This window comes from Anopheles funestus, chromosome X (genome assembly GCF_943734845.2).
Source record: "Anopheles funestus chromosome X, idAnoFuneDA-416_04, whole genome shotgun sequence".
Lineage (NCBI taxonomy): Eukaryota > Metazoa > Arthropoda > Insecta > Diptera > Culicidae > Anopheles > Anopheles funestus.
The window spans coordinates 20879949-20888727 of NC_064597.1; the positions used below are offsets into that span (position 1 = coordinate 20879949).

Genomic DNA, 8779 nt, shown 5'->3' on the forward strand with positions numbered 1-8779 from the left:
ACCACCGGAGAACAGATCCTCGACGTAAAAGTCCTTTTGAAGGACTGACGCTGATTCAGGAAAGGCTGATCCCTCATCGACTGCTAGTTGAAACAGCGTTCTTGTAGCTAGAAATGGCGCGCACGCAGTACCGTATGTCACGGTACGTAGCTCATGTGTTTCCAACGGCTGATCAGGAGCGGGCTTCCAGATTATCATTTGAAGCGATGAGTCTCTGGAATCTACCAATATCTGGCGATACATCATTTTAATGTCCGCTACGATCATTACCTGATGTTTTCTAGCACGTAATATGATGGATCGTATATCTTCCTGGATGGTGGGACCAACCATCAATGCATCGTTTAATGACGGCCCACCTGGTGTCGCGCAGGAAGCATCAAACACTACACGCAGTTTGGTCGTAGTAGAATCTTCGCGTAATACGGCGTGATGAGGAAGATAATATCGCTTTCTTCCAGACTGTTCAATGTTGTCTACTCGCTGCATGTGCTCAAGAGTGGAATATTCGTCGATGAATTGTTTATATTGGGTTTTTAGTTCCGGATGTTGGTTAAGACGACCTTGTAAGGAATAAAAACGCCGAATAGCTGTCTGACGATTATCAGTTAGCTTGTCTAGAACCTTCTCCTTGACAGGCAATCGTACGATGTAACGTCCCTCTGGAGAACGTTGAACATTTCGTAGAAAGTGTTCTTCGCAGTTTCTTTCTTCAGCTGAAAGTGACGAGTTTGGAGTGTCTTCTTCGATTGACCAGAATCTTTCAATCATGTTTTCAATCTGCACGATGCTGGTCGTTGCGAAATTCACGGTGATAGTGTGGTTCTGTGCAGCTGCAGATTTAGAAGATGACCCTGAAACAACCCAACCCAGCTCTGAGTTGATAAGCGTTGGAAGGTTGGGCCCGAGTGCTATTCTGCCCGGCAGCTTGAACAAATCGAAAAATACTCCTGCACCTATTAGTATATCAATTTGACTTGATGTGAAGAAAGCTGGATCTGCTAGATGAAGGTTAGGAGGTATGTTCCATGATGAACAATCAATGCGAGCGGTAGGGAGGTCGATAGTGACCTTTGGTAGGATAAGAAATTCGGTGTCAATAGAGTATTGACCTACGCGCGATCGTAATGTTGCGGTGAATTTTTGTTTTGCTTGCGTTAATGCGTGGCCAATTCAGGATATGGGAAGATATGTTCTTTCACGACGAACGTTCATGCGTTGCGCAAAACTTTCGGTTATAAAACAGCACTCGCTTCCGGAATCTAAAAGCGCACGCCCGATGTGTTCACGTCCGATTTCGTCAACAAGAATGACGACTGCAGTAGGAAGCAGCACTGGCTTGTGTGATTGACTTGATGACGTACAGCTAATCGACTCGACACGCGGTGCATTCGATGATGAGGGCGGAGGATTCGTGTTACGGTTCGCGAAAGTAGGACGATGTTGGTTGTTACCACCAGAAGAACCTGTAGAAGAATGACATAATTGAGTGTGATGACGACTACCACACTTACGGCAATTGCTTGACGATTTGCAGTTGTTGGAGACATGCCCCGGGTACGAAGCCGGGTAAGCAAAACCAAAACAGAAACCTCCATAAATTTCTAACATTTCGGATCATTTTAGAAAAAGAATTTTCCCGGACGAAGTTCCAACATGGCACCGAAATCATCCCTGTGTCGGATGCGCCGAAGCTATGTTGGCGAACAAGAGCGATGGAAGTTTCCTGATCTCTTTCGGTGCCGGCATCAGCGAACAGGAGCTTTGGTAAGTACAATCGTTTATCCATAATTAGTATAATTTAAGACAAAGTGAAAGTGAAAAAGGATATCAACCAGTGTTCTGATAGCGTTGCCGGTTGTCGGTTAAATTACGGGTTTCCCCGCATCCTATCCATTTGGAGCAAAACGTTTAGTGTGTAACGCGTTGTGTGTAGGAATGTAAGGTTATGTGAAAGATCGCTCGTGTTTTAATCTCGCTTCGGTTTTGGAATAATAAGCAGTAGAGTTTTTTGCACGTAGCCAGGAAGAAGCTTTAATTTGGTGTTACGGATGTGAAAGGACAATCGGTTTTAAATCTCGCTTCGAGAATCACCGCGGATGCTGTGTACTCCCTGGCCTTTCAATAGCAAGAAGCGAAGACACTTTTTTGTTGTTATTATTGTGATTTGCGTGATCATGGAAAAGTGATTTTCCGTTGCCATAAGGTAATCACAAACCATCCGAGAATCGTTTACTCGCAGTATGTTTCGGGTATTATAATATTGTGTTCACATCCCGAGTGTTATGAATTCGGTAGATTGCGATCGATCAATCCCACTGCCCACGTATGGTGGGTCGGTTTTTAAGATACTTGTCCCCGTTCAAAAATAGATTAGGATTGGAAGGGAACATCCCTTTAATCATGTAAAATGTCCATCCAGTAACTAATTATACCTCAACTACAAGTACCTAATTCTACCTTCTTTATCCATGATCTACTAGTGCAATGCTTCGCATGTTGGCCATCGTAGCTTCGAATCCCATGAGATTGATGGAGGATTTACCACCCAACTGAACCGAGGGCCTGAACGGTGAACTTTTACGGAAGGATTCAGCAAATGGATTGTTTCGGGAATGAAGTAAGTTATAATTATTAAGCGTATCACACGCGCGTTGTTTGTTATCACCATCTGTATTTTTTCACCCAATGCACAAACTCATCTCTTACTAATGTATATTATCTAATTTCTCTTCCAGGCAATTCAGTTGCTCAAAGCTTTCTACAACGCGGAAGTTTGGTCCTGGTTGGTTCGGTTGGCTGAGATTGGCGTTATCTGGTGGCTGCCTGAGGTTGGCATAATCCTGCGACTGGCCGGGATTGGCGTTATCCGGTGGCTGGCTGAGGATGATAATTTGGATCAACAGTTGTTGCACCATTGCGGTCCGATTGTTCACAATATCGTGCTGTACGATTACGTTCACTTACGCACACATCGAATGAACAATAAAATTTCTATTTTTTTTAAATTACAATTTTTACAATATTTTTGAATGGTCAGGCGAAAGAAACCATATACTACCACTACATGCATACCTACCTATCGCATCTCACCAATACATCCATACCGCTGGACTGTCAAAGCTCACCAACACAACTGCAAAAGCTTGTACCTGAATGCCCTCATTTTGCCCTCAGCCCATACAAAAATCCCCTCAATTTTATATGGGCCGACGCAAGATGACACAAAATGAGGGGATTGCATGCGATATCTAGCACTTGTTTGCCTAGGGGGGTAACAATAGCCGGAATCGCCAAGCAGTTAACAGATTTTAACAGTCGTTAAAAATTCATTTTGGATGAACCGAATTCATTTGTTAAAAATTTCTGTTAGAATTAACGACTGTTAAGCTGCGGGGCCACGACAGTTGAGACTTTCCCTCAAACTTCCTCAGTCACTCAAATCCCTCAAAAAACGTCTCAAAACCAGTGTTGCCGTGGCCGTTTGAGGTTTTCCTCAAATTCTGTCACACAAACAACCACTCATGCTGCCTCTCTTTTCGTCAGCGACAACAAACAGTGTTGGACAAATGCTACGTATTTCATGTAATTGTGAACTTTGTTTAATGGTGTTTTTTGATCAATTCAACGGAAAATATGGTCAATAAAACGTTGTTTCAAGGAAAAGAAAGTATTGAAACATTTTATCAATCAAAAAAACGAGATTCAAGGATAGTTTTTCGCATAAAAAGTTTAGTTTTTAAATTAAAACGTATACATAAATTGTGTCACACACTGTGCAACAAATGAACAATTTACCGTCGCAAAAAACAAAAAAAATATACACTCGAATTAGGTGGTAAATTGCAATTAATGTTGATTTTAGTTCTTCAGTAGGTATTTGCATTAACAATGGCACACGAAAAGTGTACTTTCGTTAAAAAAAAACCGCAAAGAGAAATTTGTTTTGTTTACATTCTTAACAGCTGAGGCATCGGAACTGTCAAAACGATTCCTCAAAAAAAGTCTCAAAAAGTTTTTGAGGTTTTTGTAGATCGGCCAGGTTTTCCTCAAAACGCAAATCCCTCAAAATCACTCATGAGTTCCTGAGGTTTTGAGTTCTGAGGGAATCCTCAACTGTCGTGGCCCCGCAGCTTTAGAACAGTTAACGACTCGACGTCAAGGCCCATAAGAGACACGGGTAAAAGTTTCGAGCAGTTGAATAAACGACGGCCCGTATAGCAAAATATGGGCATTTAAACTACTCGACGCGAAGCCACTGCTCGAATCGGAAAACCCTATGTGCCTCTCGCGCGCCCGTATTCAAAAACGTATCGCGACCTCTCGTTCTGTTTTTGATTTTTTGAGCTTTTACATGATTTTTAAGTAGGCGGGGCTGTAGCACCGCTCTACAATTATAGTGTAAGACGTGTAACAGTGTGTGTCATGTCGCATGCTTCGCTGCATGGCAAACACGACGACACACGAACAACACCGAAGAGGACGACAAAAACACGATCCTTCACTGCACACTGGATTAGGGTGCGCGTACGATGCGGCAAACAGCGCAAGAAGAAAAAACGATCCTTCACTGCACACAGGATTACAGTGTGCGCACGGCGAATGACGCAGCACAAAAGAAGCACAAAAGGAAGACGAAAACACTATCCTGTACCAACGCGTACAATATGTTTTGACACTATTTATCACCAAAATACACGCATAAACATTTAAACACCAAACACAACACCAACTGAATTCATCGTCGTGTGAAAATGGGAAGAAGTTTCCACAACATGCACCGAAAGTTTTTTCCCTCACTACATTTCAATGCGCTTGCCGAAGCAAGCACGGAGTGAAGGGAAAAAACAAACACCACACGTTAATGGCATGAAAAGGCACATCAACTCTACATAAATCACAACACTGGTCAGCATATTGCACTGCACAAAGCAATCGCGCATACTTGCTAACTTCCGCGCATCATTCACGCACAAACAAATATAAAATTTGCTAAGTCCCACAACACGTCCACCCTGGACTTAGCGCACAGCAAACTGAGCTCGTCACAGTGTGGGATGAACGCTAGCGTAAGGACGCAGGATAACAATGTAGGTCAGAACGAGATGGAAACAATTCTAGCTTCAACAAACTCTGTCGGCTCACACACACAATCAAGGGTTTCATGCTTTTTTTCGGGTTTCGCCGTCGTTTTCCATGTTCTTCTTGATCTTTTACCGTAATTCTCTCAAATTTGAGGTCTCTTTGTCTGTCGGGGGTTAATTTGTATCGCGTACGCTCGTGACGACCCCCTAGGCAAACAAGTGCTAGATACCCCCTAGGCAAACAAGTGCTAGATATCGCATGCAATCCCCTATTTTTGTCCCATCTTGCGTCGGCTCATATAAAAAATAGGGGATTCGTTGTATGAAATTAGGGCAAAAATAGGGGTTTCAGGTACGGGCTTTTGCGGTTGTGTGGGTGAGCTTTGACAGTCCAGAGGTATGTATGTATTGGTGAGATACGGTAGGTAGGTATGCATGTAGTGGTAATAAATGGTTTCTTTCGCCTGGCCTTTCAAAAATATTGTTAAAATCGTAATTAGAAATAAATGAATTTTTTTATTCGATCGATGTAAATAAGTGCGTAAAATAATAACGCGGCTGAAGATGGAGAACGACGTGCTGAACGATAAGGTGGTTAATCGAACCGCAGTAGTGTAACAACTGTTGATGCAAATTACCAACCTCAGCCAGCCATCGAATATCTCCAACCTTAGCCAGCCACCGGATAACGCCAACCTCGGCCAGTCGCAGGATTACGCCAACCTCAGGCAGCCACCGGATAACGCCTACCTCAGCCAACCGAACCAACCAGGACCAAACTTCCGCGTTGTACAATGCTTTGAGCAACTGAATTGTCTGGAAGAGAAATCAGATAATATATATTAGTACGGGATGAGTTTGTGCCGTGTGTGATAATAAAATGCAGATGGTGATAACAAACAACGCGCGTGTGATTCTCTTAATAATACAACTTACTTCATTCCCGAAACAATCTATTTGTTGAATCCTTCCGTTGTTGAAAGTTCACCGTTCAGGCTCTCGGTTCAGTTGGGTGGTAAATCCTCCATCAATCTCATGGGATTCGAAGCTACGATGGCCAACATGCGAAGCATTGCACTAGTAGATCACATCTGTGGATAAAGAAAGTAGAATTAGGTACTTTTAGTTGAGGTAAAACTAGTAATTGAGTGGACATTTTACATGATGAAAGGGATGTTCCCCACCAATCGTATTCTATTTTTGAACGGGGACAAGTATCTTAAAAACCGACCCACCATACGTGGGCAGTGGGATTCATCGATCGCAATCTACCGAATTCATAACACCCGGGATGTGAACCGAAACATACTGCGAGTAAACGATTCTCGGATGGTATGTGATTACCTTATGGCAACGGAAAATCACTTTCCCATGATCACGCAAATCACAATAATAACAACAAAAAAGTGTTTTCGCTTCTTGTTATTGAAAGGCCAGGGAGTACACAGCATCCGCGGTGATTCTCGAAGCGAGATTTAAAACCGATTGTCCTTCCACATTCATAACACCAAACTAAAGCTTCTTCCTGGCACTGTACAAAAACTCTAATGCTTATCATTCCAAAATCGAAGCGATATTATAAAACGAGCGATCTTCCACATAACCTTACATTCCTACACACAACGCGATACACACTGAACGTTTTGCTCCAAATGGATAGGATGCGGCGAAAACCGTAATTTAACCGACAATCCATCTGGCAATGCTAACACAACACTCGTTGATAATGTTTTTCACTTTCACAGGGTATCAAATTATTCTAATTCGATCGTACTTACCAAAGCTCCTGTTCGCTGATGCCGGGACCGAAAGAGTTCCGGAAACTTCCTTCTTACTGCCTCGACAACATAGCTTCGGCGCATCCGATACAGGGATGATTTAGGTGGCATGTTGAACATTTGACCCGAAGAATTTGTTTCCTTAAAAGATACAAAATGTTAGTTATTTTTGTTGGCTTCTGTTTTGGTTTTGCTTACCCGGCTTCGTTGGACTTGTCAATTTTTCACCAAGCAACCCAATCTGACGTTTTGTATGAGTTTCGGCAAAAGTTGCGTCCTATTTTTCGTATACCGAAACGTTTTCCGCTATTTGTTCCGACAATCAGTCAGTCTCGTCCAAACAGCAGGAGGACTGCAGGATTTTTGCTGTCATCGTGCGGATGTCTAGCAAAAAGCTCAATTTCAAATTTAAAGCAAAAAAGCTTGTCACAGCCGTTGCCACATTATTTTTTTTATGTGTGGCGATCGACCGTCTTTTTTTTCTCTTGCTTGCTCCTGCTAATTCTAGTATTTGTTCGATTCGCGAGTTCTGTTCTGCGCTGGTGTGTCTTGCATCGCGTTCGTTCGTTCGTTCTGCCTAGGGCTTGTCGGTTTGTTTCGTTTTGACTAGTGGTATAGGATTTAGACCGTACTATTATTTCAAGGTTAGGGTATCCTCGCGCGATGTGCGCAAGGGTAAGTATGATAGTCATATACTGGAGTGATATTGCCAGCTCGCCCATGTGTGTTTTCTGTAAAGATAGTAATGGTAGGAAATATCGGGAATCGATCCCAGACTTACATTTGGAGGCAATTTACCGTGGTGTTTCAAGCGTCCGCGAACCGATGGTACCAACAATTTGGCGCCAAAAGGATTGATACGGACCAGGTTTTGTTCTACGTGCAGTGCCTCGAACGAAATACTATCAGCTGTTCTGTTATGGTTCTATTGCAGGTGGTGCTTCGTGCGCGATGCATCAACATGTTGTGGACTGATCTGAGCAATAATGATTTTTAGGTTGGTGTTTTTTGTACGAGTGTTTTTATTTTTCAACATAGAATGGCGATCCTCGCGCACGGACCGTTTTTACGTAGCTTTAGTTTGGCGATTTTACAATGATATTTGTTGAATTATGTATGGGTTTGTTATTACAATAAACATTCCTTTTTTCGTAGGCTCTCGTGACATCTAATATGCAAAGCCATACCAGAACATTATCAATCATACATATTCTTGGCTCTTGCTTGATACCGAATAGGATTATTACAGATGTCGCGAAGTACGTTCATGTACAGTGCACTGTTAAATGTTTCATTGCGTTTCAATTTCTACACGCGCCTTTTAATTTAAAGTGCCTGAGCATCTTTCGCACGGCATCGATTGGGCTGGTAAGAAGGAAATGCTAGAGAATATTCCAGGTGTTCCATGTGTTACGTTCAGCTGTGTTGTGATATGTTTTGCACTTAATATTATTTTTCCAGGAAGTGTCGCTACGGTCGCATCCTACAGAAACAGTTTGGCTCACGGGCTTAGCTGGTGCAATGCAATGCAATGAGCAATTGAATGAAAGGATCGATGGCAAATGAAATGTTGTGATCAGCAACTCTGGCCGGCAAAGACAAGCATTAGAATAATGCTTGGAGGCCACGCAATCGATTTGTATTAAGAGAAATGCAAACAGAATTGTTATTCATATTAAATTGATAGAACTGTTTATCTTTCACAACACGAAGAAAGCTGTAACGTGTTCCAAAATATGTTAAGAAACATAAGCAGAGCTACATTAACACAAAATAGCTGTGTGTTATTATTCCAATTCACAATCAATTCCAATGTTGTTTTAATTGTATTGTTCAGTCTATTATGACTATTATTCCACAACCGTGTGAAGCTGTGGTACGTTCGTCAGAACGTCTTGTCATACATAGTTTGCGCAT

At 42.3% G+C, this 8779-nt stretch overlaps 1 long non-coding RNA gene across 2 annotated transcripts; it reads right to left on the minus strand.

Annotated features, from left to right (window-relative positions):
- Nucleotides 1-5443: 5443 nt before the first annotated feature.
- LOC125769635 (uncharacterized) lies at nucleotides 5444-8218 on the minus strand. 2 transcript variants are annotated; one of them, XR_007419067.1, is made up of 4 exons: nucleotides 7061-8218; nucleotides 6863-7003; nucleotides 6021-6175; nucleotides 5444-5900 (listed from the first exon to the last, which is right to left on the minus strand). It is a non-coding gene; the product is annotated as an uncharacterized LOC125769635 (long non-coding RNA). The 2 variants fall into 2 exon arrangements; XR_007419066.1 differs by having other exon boundaries at nucleotides 6863-8217.
- Nucleotides 8219-8779: the final 561 nt, after the last annotated feature.